This window comes from Protopterus annectens, chromosome 8.part0, assembly GCF_019279795.1.
Source record: "Protopterus annectens isolate FY-2018-M chromosome 8.part0, PAN1.0, whole genome shotgun sequence".
In the NCBI taxonomy this organism is placed as follows: domain Eukaryota; kingdom Metazoa; phylum Chordata; order Ceratodontiformes; family Protopteridae; genus Protopterus; species Protopterus annectens.
The window spans coordinates 1,122,823,230-1,122,840,933 of NC_056741.1; the positions used below are offsets into that span (position 1 = coordinate 1,122,823,230).

Here is a 17,704-nt window from a genome sequence, read left to right on the forward strand (position 1 = left end):
CCACCCCCATCTAGACTCTTAACCCAACTATACTACCACCACTACTAACCACAGTCAGAATTAGCTAGTTGTCTTTACATACTTTACAACTTTGTTATTAATATAAACGACAAGAAACCATCTTAACTTGCAACATTTACTGTATGTACTGTTGATAATCAATATCTTGTTATTGTATTAAAGCCAACAACCTGTAATGTTTGCTATTGCTGCAACTTTGTATCTCTATCATGTACATGATGTGGAGCTTTTCTCCCCGGGGATCTGCTGAAAAAGGACCTATGTTCAGTTGGAATTTCCCAATAAATAAATAAAAATAAATAAAGGTATGACCAGATCCTGCCTGCACAATGTGTTTGGCTGTAGCTACAGAAATGTCCTTTTATTAATCTTGTATACATGCTGTCTCACTCTTTCTCTAAAGGTCCTGTTAGTTTTACTTACATAAAATCTGGCCATAAAGTCACTGAAACAGATATGGTAACCAGGGACTCTCCATATCTTGACAGCACAAAAGGTGTGATACCTCAGGAAGCTGCCCTCCTACCTTTTGTAAAGGATGGCCATAGAAGCTTTGTGTCTGGAGCAGGAGTCAGTTCTGATCAAATGGACAATGTATTCCATCCCAGGAGTATGTCCTACTAGACTTGTTGAACAGAATGTAAGCAGAGTCTCATGAATGGGTAGTAAACAGAGATGTATTTTTGGACTTGGACCACAGATGGAGTGCGCCACCAAAAATAGAACTTTTTTTAGTGAAAAAACTGTTAAGGCAATTTTTCATCAAGCAGTAATTAGCTTTTCAGTAAGGTGGATGGGTTTGTTTGTTTTTGCCTTTACTTCCATCCCTGTTCTCTGCGTGGTAATTTAGAAGGTACATGATAGTGTGTCAGAAATGCTGCTCATAACACCTTTATGCTGATGCAGCACTGGTTTTCTTAAGAGTCTGAAAGTATAGAGCTTATACCATTTCTTCAGCACCACAGTGGGTTTTCACAGACCAGCTGTACCTTCCTGCACCCTGACCTGAACACGTTGAGGCTGGAAGTATGGATGATCTAGAAGTCTTCCACTTCATGCATATTTGCCAGGATTTCCATATAGGAAGAAATTGTACCTTGCAAAATGTGAAATGTTCTCCCTTTAGTGCTGAAGAGAACTCCTGGACCCAGACCAGTCTGGTATGTCCATGAGCCTGAAAAACCTGTTAAAACCTTTACAAATCAGATTTTTTATTTTTTTGAACATGCCTGCATCTGCTATTGCTACCTGCCTGAACCTGTGTCCCAAATTTACTTGCAGCCAGTAAAGCAGTCCCTTAAAGATGTTTTATTTATAAGACCCCCCCGAAAGAACACTTAGACTTTCTTTGTTTTATAAAAATGAACTGTGCCACCATTGAGTCAGCAGCTGCAGAACCTCTCAAGTACTTGATACACAAAATTATTTCCTGATATTTCTAACCTCTGCCAAGAGGATCTTTGAATTACAGGCCCTTATGTGCAACAGCCCTTCATTGTAATCCACCCAGACAGGATTACCTGCTGCACCAGTCTAACTTCTATGCTTAAGTTGGTGACGGACATTTCTCTTAATCAGGCCATCAGGCTGTGTGTTTCATTCCTTCTCCCCACAGAGGAAGCAGAAAGGATTCCATATGCCTTGGATGTACACGGGCAACTGAGATTTACTTAGAAAACACTAAAGTGAGAGACAGTATAGCTGTTCATAGCCTTCATAAAGGATAGGGAGTGCAGATTAAGTAACTTGCTCCATCTCTTTTTATCACTAATTCCATGAGAAAATTGCACCAGCACATCTGGGGATGCATTTTACTAGGACGACAGTAGCAAACACAACCTTCCTTGAGGAGTCTACATCCAGGCCATTTTGGAAGCCTCTACCTTGTTCATCTCTCTGCAACTTCCCAAAACACTGCAGTGTGGATGTTATTGCCATAGACTGGACAGGTTTTTGCCACAACCATCCTGTAGAAGGTTCTTGCTGACCATCCAGTGGCTTATGAGCGTAAGAATCTTCCCAAGAGTTATCACTACTTGTAAGAATGAACAGTTGAAAAAATGTAGTAGATGTCTTTCCTTATCACTGTTGCAGTATTCTTTACAGGTAGGTTATCTTGCTGAGGTTAGCCGAAGGTCTGGCCAGCTTAATCTCCTTCCAGCTGCTGTATGTCAGCTGTATGACCTACAATCCAGGGTGTAAGGTACATAAGTGAAGCATGAGCATCTAATCCTCATAACTTTGCCGCCTGTCCAACCACTGTTCTATGAAGTCAGTCTGTAGGTTGTTCACCAAATTGGTTCATCTACTGAGCCTTCAAAAGATAACTGCCCCATTAGGGTCCTCTCCTTCCCATTTTACCTTTAGTAGCTTTATCCTTTTACATGTCATCCAGGAGGGGAAGAATTGAATGTGGGAGGCAGATTCCCCATAAGGATAGACAGATGTGCCTATTTTGTTTAAATGATAACACATGACCATACTCAGTCTGAGATTGTCAGCTGTTTGTTCCAAAGACTCTTTACAACTGTCTATCATCCCTTTCTATTTACTTGCATAGTCTGCATGTGACACCTTTGGCCCAGGGTACCATGGCTTCTGAGTTCGCCTGCCCTGACTTTCAGCCACTGCCTAAGTCTAAGAAGGCTTGCATTGAGTACTCTGCTTTCAAGCCTCCTCCAGACATCTCAGCTGGGTTGGATGAAGAACCTGAGGGATCATTCTGTGCTTGCATCTGCTCATATGCAGTTGGAGGCTGACATTAGGCTGCCTACTTGCACATCAGCTTAAGGCTACATCTGCTGCAGATGTGGAGGGGGAACTGTGGCTGATATCAGAAGGGTCTAGGAGGATTCCCCACCTACTAGTTAAGGAGGAAGTCCCTGGTAGTCTTATTGAATCTAGGCAGGTATTTGAGCCTCCTAGGTTTGTTAGGGCTGATACCCTAAAAAAAGAAACAGGAAGATCAGATACACCGTTCCTGTGGCAGAGGATCCTCACAAGGAATGGCTGGATTTCACACAAGGTCTTTTTAATACCTTTATGACTTTAAAGGCTCCTCAAGGCTGGTCTGTCACTTTCTGTGCCTTTATCTGCTACTTCATCTAAATGTCAAAAGGAATCGGAGTCTCTGATGAAGAATTAGATTTGGATTCTGTTGAAAAATTAGTTACTCTTCTCAGATCCATTCTCCTTTTGCTTGCATGGTCTGAGGAAGTGGATTGGTTTCTCCAGAGTCCCCAGAGGAAGAATTGCCCTTTGGGGATACTATGGTACGTATGATGGAACATTTTTAAATGGGATTGTACCCAAGTTTCTGATGTCCAAAAGAGGTACTATGAGTTTTTGCAAATTGATTCACCCTGACCTTCTGCAGTCCCTAATGTGTTAGATGCTTTGGATAATTTCTCTTCAGCTTCTCAAGCCCCTGATTTCCAGCCTCTTGCTCCATAGAAGCCTGACAGGTTCTACAAAGTCCCCTGAAGCTCGGAAGTTTTGTATAAAAGTCCTTATGATCTTGCTATGATTTCTTAGGTGCTGACAAGCCATCTAAATTGCTGTCCCCCTCTAAGCTTTTACTTTCAGTCAAGGACTGTTGTGCTATGGACTGGTGTGGGAAGAAAGTGCATAGATGTCCTTCAAGGATGCATCTGCAGTCCTTACAAATGGGTTGCCCTGTCGTCAGGCAGCCCTTCGGTCGGCCGGATTCCAAAGTCTGGGTCCAGCCTCGGCTGGTGTCGCACTTCACCCGACGTCATAGCTGCAGTTATTCGGGTATAAAGGCATCAGCCGACGCCATTTTCCTCAGTCTTTCTTGCCGCGTGGCGCCTGAAGCAGAAGCTGTTCGCAAGTGCCGGTCGGTCAGAACCAGAGATTACTACTACCGAATTCTTCTACTACTACCGAAGACTTCTAAAAAGCTTAAGTACCCCGTTGGGGACTCTTTCTTGCCTCAGCCGATGTCAGAAAAAGTGAATAACTGTTTAACTTGTGGGAAACAAATACCTCATAAAGATTTCCACTCTTACTGCTTACCTTGTTTAGGCCCAGACCACGACGTAGCAGCTTGTCTAGCCTGTGCTTCTTTTAACCGACGGACGCTTAGACGTCGGTCGGAATTTGCTGAGGAGTTTTTCGGCTCAGATTTTGCTTACATTATGCCGTCGGATCCTCCGACTACACAAATATCAAAAAAGCGCAAGGAAAAGGACCGACACTCGCGGTCTGCGGTTTCGGCCGAAACCGCGGTTAGGCCAACCGCGAGTGTCTTGGTTTCGGCTGAAACCGAGCAAGCAGTTCTTCCTTCAGCCGAAAACTTACCTCCTACCGAGGCCTCTTCCAACCTCGTGGAATCGGCTTCTGATTTACCTTCTGCTCAGGCAGTTTCTCAGGAATTATCTGACACTATCACCTTGGATATCTCCACCCCTGCACGTGGAGCTGCTAGGCCTCCTGCAACCATGTCCATTAAGGCTTTTGCCAGGGCTAAAGCAGCTAAAACTACTAAATCTGTGCCTGCTAAGACCCCCTCTCACAGGCCTAGCTGTAGTTCACAAATGCTTAGTCTAGCAGAGGATCTCATTTCTTTAATCCGGGGATCCCAATCTCACACAGACAGGGCCTCTCACCCACCTCCAGAGAAGAGGCCTAGAGCAGAGCCCCCTGAACCAGTTTCTACAGATGATTCCTCTGATGATTCAGATAATACTAACACTCCAGAGGCTTCTTTCTCCCCTTATGAAGACTCTGATGCTGAAGACTCCATCCCTTCTGCCTCTCCGCCTGAGGAATTTTCCTTTGGGGAAACCTTGCATGCTATGAGGGAACAATTTCAGTGGCAGGGCCAGGATTTCTCAGACTCTAGAAAGAGGCTTAGAACCTTTCTGCATTTACCACAACATAGGCCTTTAGCCATTCCTCCAGTTCTCTCTGTTGTAGATGCATTTAATGATGCTTGTACTGCTCCTGATTCACTTCCACCAGCCCCTGCTAAGCCCGATAGGTACTACAGGGTTCCGGATACTCATCATCATTTGTATAAAGCTCCTTTTGCAGATCCCGAAACTATCTCCCAGGGTCCTAAGGCTGTAGCAGCTACCTCTGCCAAAAAACCCCTCCCCTCTGAAAGGGAATCCAGGTCCTTAGAGAGATGGGGTAAAAAAGTTTACACTTCTGCAACTCTTTCAGCTAGAGCATTGAACTGTCAATTCCACATGATCCAGTATCAAGAATTTATGCTAGACCAGTTAACCAAAAAGTCCTCAGATGGACAAAAAATCTGTTCAGGAAATGGTACACAACATTCAGCAGGTCAGTAACCATTCCTTAAAATGCGGCTATGATGCACTGGAAGCCTCCTTCAGATCAGCCATGACTGGCACAGTTATCAGAAGGCATGCATGGTTAAAAGAGCAGGCCTTACCAGACCATGTGAAATCCAAATTACTAGATGCTCCCATGGATAAAATCAATTTGTTTGGCTCTCCTGCACAACAGGTGCTCAAGAAGATGGAAGAGAAGGCAAAATCTGTCCAAACAGTGAAAGATTTCTTACAGGTCCAACCTCCAAGGTTTAGCAGGAATTGGCCCTCCAAGAATTGGTCCTTTCCCGACTCCTCCAGAGCCCAGAGAGGCAGGAATAGGCGTTCAAGAGGCCGAGGTCAATCCAGAGGTGCCTACAGGGGACGCCAGTGGCAGGGTAACAACCAGCGAGGTGCAGCCACGGACACAGCCACCACCACTACTACAGGACAATCACAGTGACTTGGTTCTAGCACCGCCTACCAGGGAACAACTGACAGCACCCTTGGGCGGGAAGCTAGCTTTATTTTCAGTAAACTGGCATTACATCACAAGAGACAAGTGGATTTTGCAGACAATAGACCAAGGTTACAGGTTTCACTTCCATACTCTACCAGGGAAGAGAGGAATGCCAAACCTACCTCCAAATCAAAAGGCAGAAGCTCTAAAACAAATATCTCAATTATTAAAAATGAGAGCTGTGGAAAAGGTACCATCTATGGAGCAAGGACAGGGATTTTACTCCAGACTCTTCCTGGTACCAAGAAAAGAAAGCAAATGGAGACCTATTCTCGACCTGTCCGCTTTAAACACATTCCTCATTGTTCCAAAATTCAAAATGCTGACCCTACAGCAGCTTCTTCCCATGCTGGGCAAGGAGTCTTGGCTGGTAACTCTAGATCTCAAGGAGGCATACCTGCACGTCCCCATACGACCAAATTGCAGAAGATACCTCAGATTTCTTGCAGGATCAGAGCATTATCAATTCTCAGCATTGCCGTTTGGCTTATCTACTGCCCAGAGTGTTCACGAAATGCCTGGCATCAGTAATTGCTCATTGCAGGCTCCAGGGAATCCAAATCTACCCTTACCTGGACGACTGCCTGATACAAGCGGACAACAAAATCAAGTTAGCAGAAGACTTGAAAAGGGTCATTTACCTACTACAAGCCCTGGGATACACAGTCAATATAAACAAGTCAAGGCTGATACCATCCCAAAGGATAACCTTCTTGGGTGCAGAGCTGGACACATCGAAGCAAATGGCATTCCTAACAGTAGAAAAACAGGAGCAACTCCCTCTATACTTCTTGGCATTAACAAAGCAGAACCATCTAACAGCAAGAAAAGTCCTGCAAGCCTTGGGTTTCATGGCGTCCTGCATAATATTGGTTCCACATGCCAGACTGCATATGAGAAAGTTACAGTGGTACCTAAGGAATTTATGGTCTCAGCACAAGCACAGCCTAGAAACCCAAATTCCAATAATTCCATGCCTGAAGCAAGAATTCCAATGGTGGGCTCAGGCCTGTCAATCAAACAAAGGATTGCCCTTCCACAACACTCAACCAAGCCAAGCCATTACCACGGACGCCTCAGACCTCGGTTGGGGGGCCCACATGCTAGACAAGTGCATACAAGGCTTATGGACTCAAGACCAGCTGCACCTACACATAAATCAAAAGGAAATGCTGGCAGTAAAACTGGCAATCCAGACATTCAGACCATTTCTTCGACCAGGTCAACTGTTGATAAGGACAGACAACACCACAGTTATGTGGTACATCAACAAACAGGGAGGCACACATTCGTACCCTCTATGCCGGATAGCAGTGGATCTCTGGAATGTGGCCCTGAGTTACAACGTTCAGTTACAAGCAATTTTTGTACCAGGAAAAGAAAACATTCTAGCAGACATACTAAGCAGGACTACCACGGATGCCCACGAATGGATGCTGCATCCGGACATCTTCAAAACCATTACAAGAAAATGGGGACTCCCTCAAATAGACTTATTTGCATCCCCACGCAATCACCAACTAAAGAAATTCTGCACAAGGACGTACCACCCACTTGCTTGGAAGGTGGACTCCTATCTTTCAGTTGGAAAACCTGACAGCATATGCATTCCCACCACTTCCTTTGATGCACAAGGTGCTATTGAAGATCAAGGAGGACCGTCCAAGGATCATCCTGATAGCTCCAGACTGGCCAAGACAACATTGGTACCCATTACTGAGGAGCATGTCTCGGGAACAAATATGGCACCTACCCCTTGTTCCCTTGCTGTTAACACAGAACAACTACAACACCCTGCATCCAAACCTGAAAACACTGCAGCTAACTGCCTGGAACATTGCATAAGAACAAATACCCAAAATTTATCCCAAAGGGTAAAAGACATTATCTTGGAGGCTCGCAGACCCTCAACAAGAAAGAATTATTCAGCAAAATGGAAAAGATATTTCATTTGGAGTACTGCAAAAGGAGAAAATGTCACTGGTAAACATAGCCAACATCCTGGAATACTTGGCAGAGCTCTTCCACAAAGGCCTGTCCTATTCTTCCATCAAGATTCATGCATCAGCTATTTCAGCAGAATACGACTTGGATCCTCCAGTCTTCTCACATCCTCTGCTCAGGCAGTTTCTGAGAGGAATTAAAAATGTAAAACCGCCTAGGAAGCCACCATTGCCACCATGGGACTTGAATTTTGTGCTAGAAAAATTGACACTTCCTCCTTTCGAACCAGCAGCAACAGCAGAATTACAATACTTATCATGGAAAACTGCTTTCCTGTTGGCAATCACTTCAGCAAGAAGGGTATCTGAGCTACAGGCACTAATGGCAGTACAGCCCTTCCTGATCTTCCACCAAGATAGAGTATCCATGAGAACTAATCCTACTTTTATGCCTAAGGTGGTCTCCAGAGTATCTTTGAATCAGGCTATCCACCTACCTACATTCTTCCCCAGCCCTCAGAACAGAGGAGAAAGGCTGTTGCATACCTTGGATGTGCATAGACAATTACGCTACTACCTGGACAGGACCAAGGGCAATAGGAAAACTGACCAGCTACTGGTAGCATATACAACAGGAATGGAAGGAAAAGCAATTTCAAAACAGACAATCTCTAAGTGGATAGGAAATTGCATTAGATTTTGTTACTCCTACCATGGAAAGAAAACTCCAGAAAACATCAGGCCTCACTCTACAAGGGCTACAGCCACTACCACAGCTTTTCTACGAGGAGTGGCTACCAAAGACATTTTAGAGGCTGCTACTTGGAGCTACGTGCATACATTTGCCAAGCATTATAATATACCTTTATACTCCAGATCCCAAGCAGGTTTTGCCACTGCCGTTTTGCAAGGGATCTTAACTACACCATAATTGTATTTCTCCTCCTCCCCCAGTTTTGCTATGGTATTCTACCCATTTGTAAGGACTGCAGATGCATCCTTGAAGGACATAGTACAGTTTTGTACCTACCATAAATGTAGATGTCCGATAGGAATGCATCTGCAGTCAGGATTACCCACCCTCCTTCCCCTCTGTGGTACTCCTAGGGTATTTGCCCATCTTGTAGCTAGCTGGGGGAATCTATTATGGTGTATTTGTTTGTATATATGTACATACATGCTTATTTTTTGTTTGCTTTCTACTATTTGGAATCATTTACATTTATCCAAATTTAGCCTTCCTAGAGGGCACCTGGCATCTGGGGCAAGAAACACTGAGGAAAATGGCGTCGGCTGATGCCTTTATACCCGAATAACTGCAGCTATGACGTCGGGTGAAGTGCGACACCAGCCGAGGCCGGACCCAGACTTTGGAATCCGGCCGACCGAAGGGCTGCCTGACGACAGGACAACCCATTTGTAAGGACTGCAGATGCATTCCTATCGGACGTCTACATTTATGGTAGGTACAAAACTGTACTTTCTACCACTTTAGCTTTTAGGGCCATTAATTACCAAACTCATATGACTAGGTATGTGCTGGCTGCTCTCTCTCAAATTGAGAGTATTGTGATTGATGTGCCTGATTCTGAGGCAAACCTTCTGCCATTCCTTTGAGCACTTTTTTCCCCAGGTGGCTTGTCATTCTATAAAGGGCAGAGCTGCATCAGGGTCTGTGATATGAAGGTTTCCTTGGTTAACACTTACAGGCTCTCCCTGATACCAAGTTAAAGCTCCTTGATTCTCCTTTATATAACCATAATCTTTCTGGCTGGTCTATGGCTGAGCTGCTTAAGACCTTACAGGACAAGGGGAATGTCATGCAGGAGGTGAAACTGATTTTCCCCCTATTCCTTGGTTCCAGAGAAATTGTCCCTCTAAATCTTTTGTCTGAAGGCAGCTGAGACAGCCTTCTAGGGGTAAAAGATCTTTCAAGAGGGTTTTTCCTGTTATTTTCCTTAAGGTCCTAACTGTTAAAAGCCATCTCACCCTGACAAATCTACTTCCATTTCCCATTCAGCGATTTCTGCCTCTTGGCCAGGTTGCTCTTTCCCTCAAGTTAACTCTATCCTTTCCTGTTTGGCTACAGGTAACCACAAACTATCTTGGGTGTTTTCCATTACACACCAGTGCATATCCCTATACTCATTAAACTGGCTTGAGCTTCACACTATCACACCTATCTACAGTACCACCCACAAAATAATTTTCAGACCCTTAGATTGTCCTGCCCCGAATTCCTTGTGTATCCATTATCTTCCCAATAAATCCCTTAGATCTGAAAAACACCTTCTGCAAACTCATAAGCCCAGCCTACCTGCAGGTCAACTGCTTTACTCTTGTGTGGTAGCCAGAGCCTAGAATGCCCTTCCATTAGCAATTCAAACCATTGAGAGTCTTACCTCTTTCTACACATCTTTGCATGAATACCTCTCTGCTAACTAGATCTGTACTTGTACTAAGCCTCCTCCTTTCATAACCCAGCTGTCATCTCCTTCCTAATTATATACATATCCCCAAATTTTCTAACAGTTAAGTCTCTGCAGGTAACTTTAACTACACTTGCCTAATGTACCCCATTTTACTCCTTAGTTAACTTTTTGGTGTCCCTAATATTTCATTTAATCATACTCACTAGATGACTGTATTCTCTATTTTACTCCCTATTTGTACTAATTGCTAGTGTTTGCCTTTGTATATATTCTTATGTAAATTCTATATATTCAGTTGTCTGTCAAATGTTATATTTCCTGTAATTTTGCTAAATTAGTTGCCATTGCTTTGCCTTTATACTTGCCAGTTCCTTCATTTTCCTTTTGATTTTCCAGGATCTTTTAGTGCAGGGAACGATTCAGCCTGTTCCCGCCTCTCAACAGGATGCAGGGTTTTATTCCAGGCTGTTTTGGTTCCCAGAAAGGGACAGGTCTTGGAGGCCCATTTTGGATCGATCTTTTCTCAGTCTTTCTTCCTTTAGTATGCTGTCTATTCAATCTCTCTTCCCACTGCTACTTCCACAAGCTTTGCTGGTGTATATGGATTTGAATGATTCTTATCTTCACATTTGTGTCACCCTCTCTCTCAAAGAACTTTTATGTTTCTCTGTTTTTTTCCTCATATCAATCCCCTCCTTTGCCTTTTGGCCTTTCCACTGCCCCAGTGTTTTTTACCAAATGTGTAGACCTAATGGTGGCCTTCTGCAGGCTTCAGGGAATTCAGGTTTCTTCTTTAGACGGTCTGATTTAACCTCCCTCCCAGATCCTCTTTGGGATCTTGAATTTACAGTCCTCCTTCAAAATGTGGGATTCACCTGGAACCTCAAAAAATCAGTGCTGACCCCTTCTTAAGATCAGTTTTTTTTGTAGGTTGCAGGATTCATACAGTGCCAGTGATGGCTTTGCTGCCTCCTCCCAAGGTCCTGTCTGTGACAACTTAATTTCAGTTCCCTCTGTCTTTCTGTGCTTCTTGTAAGGGAATTCTTCCAGCTCTGGGATTTATGGCATCCACCTTTCCAATGGCTCATTTTGCCAGACTCCATATGAGGAGGTTTCAGTGGTACCTCAAAACTGTTTGGCTTCAGCATTGTCATCCTCTAGATCTTCCCATTCTTGTATTACCTTGCCTCAAGCTTGAGTTCCACTGGTGGAGGCATCAGATCTCTCTGAATCCCAGCCTGCCTTTTCAGGTTCCTATTCCTACTCAGGAGCTGTACATGGATGCTTTAGATCAGGGTTTGGGAGCTTCCTCCAACAGCATCAGGATCTGAGGGGGGTTTGTCTCCTTCACAGCTGGCAGAGCAAATAAATATCAAGGAGATGAAAGCTCTTATCTTATCTGTCCTTCCTGTCCACTCCCTTTGGATCCACAGCCTTCTAAGGATTTTTACAGACAGCACAGTCATGTGGGATATGAACAAGCAACGGAGTATGAAGTCATATCTTCTTTGCAGGCTGGCCGTTCAGGCTTGAGATTTTGATGTCTGCCATCACTTGACCCTAAAGGTGGTTTACATACCTTCAGAGCAAAGTCTAGTGGCAGACACACTGAGAAGGTTGAGGGCAAATCCTCAAACATGGATGCTTCACAGAAAGATCCCTGGACCTTTGTTCATCAGTGGGGTACTCCTCAAGTAGATGCTTTTGCCTTCCTTCTTGGAACAGATAGCTTCGCAGGTGCTGTTCCTGGGTGCAGAGTCCTCTGGCTTGGAAAGTAGATGCCATATCTTTTTTTCTGGAAAGGGATGTTTCTGTATGCTTAGCCCCTCCTCCTCTGTTGCCAAACATCTTGCAAGAGATCATGTGGGACACAGCCAAAATATTGCCTGTGACTCCATTTTGGCCCAGATAGCATTGGTTACCCCTTCTATTCCATCTGTCCAGGGGCAATCATCACAGGTTACCTCATAGGATGGATCTGCTCGCATAAGACAAGGGCTCTCTCATTTGTCCTCACCTGTCCACCCTTTGTGTCTCTGGGTGATCGAAAATAGATGTCTAAAAGGAATCAAAATTCTGAGGATACGTTTCTGGTTTTGCAGGGGGCATACTAGAATATCCTGTGTGATTAAGGGAAGAGTTTTTCTTTTTGTCTCGAGCATGACCTTAGACCCTTTTTCTGTGGGTATTTCTACGGGTCTTTCTTTGTGTTACTTGCTTACTTCTGGCCTGACCTATTCATCTGTTAAAGTTCATTTGTTTAGCGTTTCTACTTGTCTTTGTCTGAATCTATCACTTGCTTCTAGTTTTGAAGTCAAACGATTTTTGAAAGATGTCCTTCATATTAGGTACCCAAGAAAGCCTATTCCTCTTCCTTGGGACCTTTAATTTTGTTTTTGAGAAACTGCCTGCTTCTGAACCTGCAGTTTCCTCTTCTGTGAAACACTAGTTGGAAGGCTGTTCTGTTAGCAGGTCTTCTGCCAAGAGGGTCTCTGAAGTTCAAGCACTTACTGTCGTTTCATATTTTTTTGTCCTTTTCCAAGGACAGTGTCTTTCTTCATATCACTCCTTTTATGCCCACGGTAGTTAAATGTTCCGTAAATCAAACAATTCATCTTCCTTTTCCCCTCTCCACTGAATGTTAGTGAGATGATTCTTTACACCTTGGATTTGTAGAGACAGCTCAGATATTACTTAGATAAAACTGAAGATATTGGGAAATCTGAGCAGCTTTTTGTTTCCTTTCATGCCCGGAAATTGGATTTGGCTGTGCCTAAATAAGCCATCTCCTCTTGGATTTCTAAGGCCATTTATGTTCGCTATTCTTTTCAGGGCAAGCAACTTTCTTTTGTTCATGCTCATTTTACCAGGGCTGTGTCCTCTTCTAGTGCTTTTTCAAGGGTCTAGATTACTAGATCCATTTTAGAAGCTGCTGGTTGGTCTTCTCTGCATTCTTTTACTAAACATTACAAGTTGGATGTCATTTCTACAGCCAGTGCAGGTTTTGTTAGGGCATCTTGCATGGGTTTTTGGAAGGCTGTTCTGTCGTCCTCCTCCTCCCATCCTCTCCAGCAACTTTCATACTCTCTCTCATTTTTTTAAGAATACTGCAGCAGTAATAAGGAAGGGCATAGTACAGTTGTGTAAGATATTGCTGGAACAGTAGCTGTCCTACTTCTCACTGTTGCACTAGTGTGTTACTCTGTCCTTCCCCATGTTGTATTTTGTCTTGTCTTTCTTCTGGCCAAGGGAACTCTCATTTTTTTTCTTCCCTTCCTGGATGCACATGTTTAACCTTTTCCTCTTGGTTTGCTGTGGCTCTTCAGGGGGGATTCACTTCTGAGGATTAGGCACTCGTACATCACTTATGTACCATACAACTTGAACATAGGACATATATCTGAAGTATGGCACCTAGAAGGAGATGAGGATTTGGTATGCTGGCTGGATGCTTAGCTATCCTCTGCAGGATATCTTATCTGTGAAGAATACTGCAACGATGAGAAGTAAGACATCTACTGTTATGGTGGGATCTTGCACAACTATCCTTTATGTATGAACTTCAGTAATTGTAGCTGTTCAGAATGCTCACTGTTACAGTTATACTTCCATTCATCATTTATTTAACATTTGTTTACTGGGAAAGCCTGACTGGGACAGAGCCCATTTTCAGTGGAGGCCCAGGGTGAAGTGCTCCAGACACGCATCTTTGGAATGTGGGAGTAAACCGGAGCATTCAGAGGAAACCCACATGAATGCAGGGAGGACATGCAGACTCCACATAGAATGCATCCCAGCTGAGAATCAAACTTGAGAACCTCTTGCTGTGAGGTGACAATGGTAACCACTGCACCACTATGCCACCCTTCTTCACTATCATACTATTTGTCACTATGGGGTAAGGGAGAGACCCAGTTGCCTATTTTCCCAGTTTCCCTGTCTTTTAGCCAGATGAGGCACCCAGTCTTAAGACTTATTTAATACTTAGAGAGAGAGCGCTTGAGAGATTTTTGGTTATCCCTGGTGGCATTTGCCACCAGATTGGCTAGTGCTGTTGCTTTCTTCAAGACTCACCACTTCAAGGATAAGAAATAAAGAACTAAAGATGCTATGGCAAATATCCTTATTATGGGCATCCTTACCTCCAGATGTGAGGGTGCCTGTCCATCTGAGAGGAGTTGGGTGTAATGAGCTCTGAAATTTGGGTGAAAATGTCTGGCTTTCTGCAGCAGAAGTCTCGAGTTAGCAAAACATCAGCAGGGGACATACTTGAACATCTGTATTTATGGTAAGTTCCTACAAAGTGTACTTTATTAGGGATAGTAACTTAACTGTACAGTTAGCAGTGCTTAATGTAAAATCTGTTTCAGTGCCCTTACAAAGTAATTAGAGAGCATTGTCTCCTTATGGTGGTCAAATTCTGGTACAGCTGACCTACCAGAGCATGGGGAAGGGTACTGGGTGGCTGTGGCTGTTGCTTACGTAGGATGACTGTTTTCAGGGCAGCATTTGCTGTGCTTGCATAAATTTGAAATAAGTCTTTACTTGGGTACTTGATCCTGTTTGCATGTGCTTGCAAAACAAATTTTGACATTTTTGTTGAGGATTTTTGTGCTTGAATTGTGCCTCTGAGGTGAAGAGCTAGGTCCTTTAGGTGTATTCCTTGATTTTGAGGGAAAGGAAAATCTGTTTTAAGATATTTGATAACTTGTAGGAACTAGGGGCGGCCACGGTGGTGCAGTGGTTAGCATTGCCACCTCACAGCAAGAGGTTCTCCGGTTCGATCCTCGGCTGGGGTGCCTTCTGTGCGGAGTCTGCATGTCCTCCCTGTGGTCGCGTGGGTTTCCTCCGGGTGCTCCGGTTTCCTCCCACATCCCAAAGACATGCTGCAGGTGGATTGGACACTCTAAATTGGCCCTAGGTGTGCGTGTGAGTGTGCCTTCTGTGGAAGGTTGGGCGCCGGGCTGGCAACTCGACACCGTAAAACTCCACTGCCATTCAATGTGCGGACAAGGTGATCCGCTGTGGCGACCCCTAACCGGGAAAAAGCCGAAAGAAGAAGAAGATAACTTGTAGGAACTAAGCAAAATAGACCACCTTTTTCAGAATTATGGTCTTTGAATTGAGGGGTCAGTGTCCTTATGTTCAGGAATCGGGTCTGTTATTTACCTGAATATGAGGAAGTAGCAGTTAGTGCAGAAGAACTAAAACTCGGAGGTATTAATGAGCTGCTTCCTATGACCAGGATACAGGATTTGATTTCTTTAACTTTAATTTGCTTAGTGTGTGACCTTGAGCAAGTCACTTAACTGGACTGTGTTCCAGGGTCACCTCTGAAAAGGGGCAGTTGTCTGGTGAACTCAACCTTTTAACAGATAAAATAGAAATGGGAAGCCTATGTGATCAGCAGGAGAGCTGCAGTGGATATAAAAAGTTTACCCACCCCTGTTAAAATGCCAGGTTTTTGTGATGTAAAAGAAATGAGACCACAATAAATAATTTCAAAACTTTTCCCCCTTTAATGTGACCTATAACCTGTGCAATTCAATTGAAAAACAAAGCTGTTGAGGGAAAAATATAAACAATAAACGACTATAAGCTGGTTGCATAAGTATGCACACCCTTAAACTAATACTTTGTTGAAGCATCTTTTGATTTAATTACAGCATTCAGTCTTCTTGGGTACACACCTGCCATCAATTAGGGAGAGACTGATTGACTCCAAATAACGTTCAGCTGTCCTAGTAGGATTTTCTTGACGTTTACTCAGTTGCCTACTACAACAAAAGCCATGCTTCACAGAGATCTTACAAAGCATCAAAGGGATCTCATTGTTGAAAGGTATCAGTCAGGAGAAGGGTACAAAAAAAAAATTCTACAGCATTGGATATACCATGGAACACAGTGAAGACGGTCATCAAAAAGTGGAGAAAATATGGGACAACAGTGAGGTTGCAAAGAACTGGACATACCTCCAAAATTGATGAAAAGGCAAGACGAAAAGTGGTCCAGGAGGCTGCCAAGAGACCTACAGCAACACTGAAGGAGCTGTAGGAATTTCTGGCAAGTACTGGTTGTGTACTACATGTGACAACTATCTCCCATATTCTCCATATGTCTGGGCTATGGGGTAGGGTTGCAAGACGGAAGCCTTTTCTTACACAGAAAACCATCCAGGCCCGGCTAAAATTTGCAAAACATTGCATAGTCTCCCAAAAGCATGTGGGAAAATGTGTTATGGTCTGATGAGACTAAGGTTGAACTTTTTAGCCACAATTCCAAAAGGTGCATTTGGTGCAAAAACAATATTTTGCATCACCAAAAGGACACCATCCCCACTGTGAAGCATGATGGTGGCAGTATCATGCTTTGTAGTTGCTTTTCTTCAGCTGGAACTGGGGCTTTAGTCAAGGTGGAGGGAGTTATGAACAGTTCCAAATACCAGTCACTTTTGGCCCAAAACCTTCAGGTGTCTGCTAGAAAGTTGAAGAGTAATTTCACCTTTCAACACGACAGTGACCCCAAGCATACATCCAAATCAACAAAGGAATGACTTCACCAGAAGAAAATTAAAGTTTTGGAAGAGCCCAGACCTAAATTCAATAGAAAATTTGTGGGGTGACCTTGAAGAAGATTGTGCACAAAATATGCCCTCACAATCTTGACAGATTGAGTGCTTTTGCAAGGAAGAGTGGGCAAATATTGCCATGTCAAGATGTGCCATGCTGATGGGCTCCTACCCAAGAAGACTGAATGCTGTAATTAAATCAAAAGGTGCTTCAACAAAGTATTAGTTTAAGGATATGCACACTTATGCAACCAGCTTATTGTACGTTTTTTTTTTTTTATATTTTTCCCCCTAACAGATTTATTTATTTTTTCAATTGAATTGTACAGGTTATAGGTCACGTTAAAGGTGGGAAAAGTTTTGAAATTATTTATTGTGGTCTCATTTTTTTATATCACAAAAACCTGGCATTTTACCAGGGGTGTGTAAACTTTTTATATCCACTGTATGTTACTGATGGTGTTCTTAAATGTAACTATCTTCCTTTGTTTATAGGTTAATCAGAGGGGTGCTTATTTTCCATGAAACCCAGTGTCTTTAACTTGAATGTGCAGAACAAATAGTCTTAACTAACATGCACGATTTGTTGAGTGGGGGTGAAATAGCGTAAGCAATATTTTAATTCTGAGCTTCAAGCTTCAGGAAATCCCTAAAACACAAGTAAAGGCACAGCTGATACTGACTGCATCTAGAAATAACATACCTTTTACCAGTGTTGTATTCAGTGGTGCATGTTGATACAAGTAGTAACCATGCCCAGAAAGAATGTTAAGCTGACAACAGAATGGTACTCAGAATTTCATCAGTAGTGTATCTGATGTCTTTATGTACATTTGAAAGTAGTTGGGATATTTAGCCTCAAGTAGTCTCTACAGTCATTTGATTTGTTGGACTTTGTACAAGGTATAGGGATACAGATG

General features: G+C 43.4%; 1 protein-coding gene across 1 annotated transcript in view; it reads left to right on the plus strand.

Annotated features, from left to right (window-relative positions):
- The window catches only part of TDRD10 (tudor domain containing 10), a 1,185,287-nt gene that overhangs the window by 226,451 nt on the left and 941,132 nt on the right, over positions 1–17,704 (plus strand). The window lies entirely within an intron of this gene.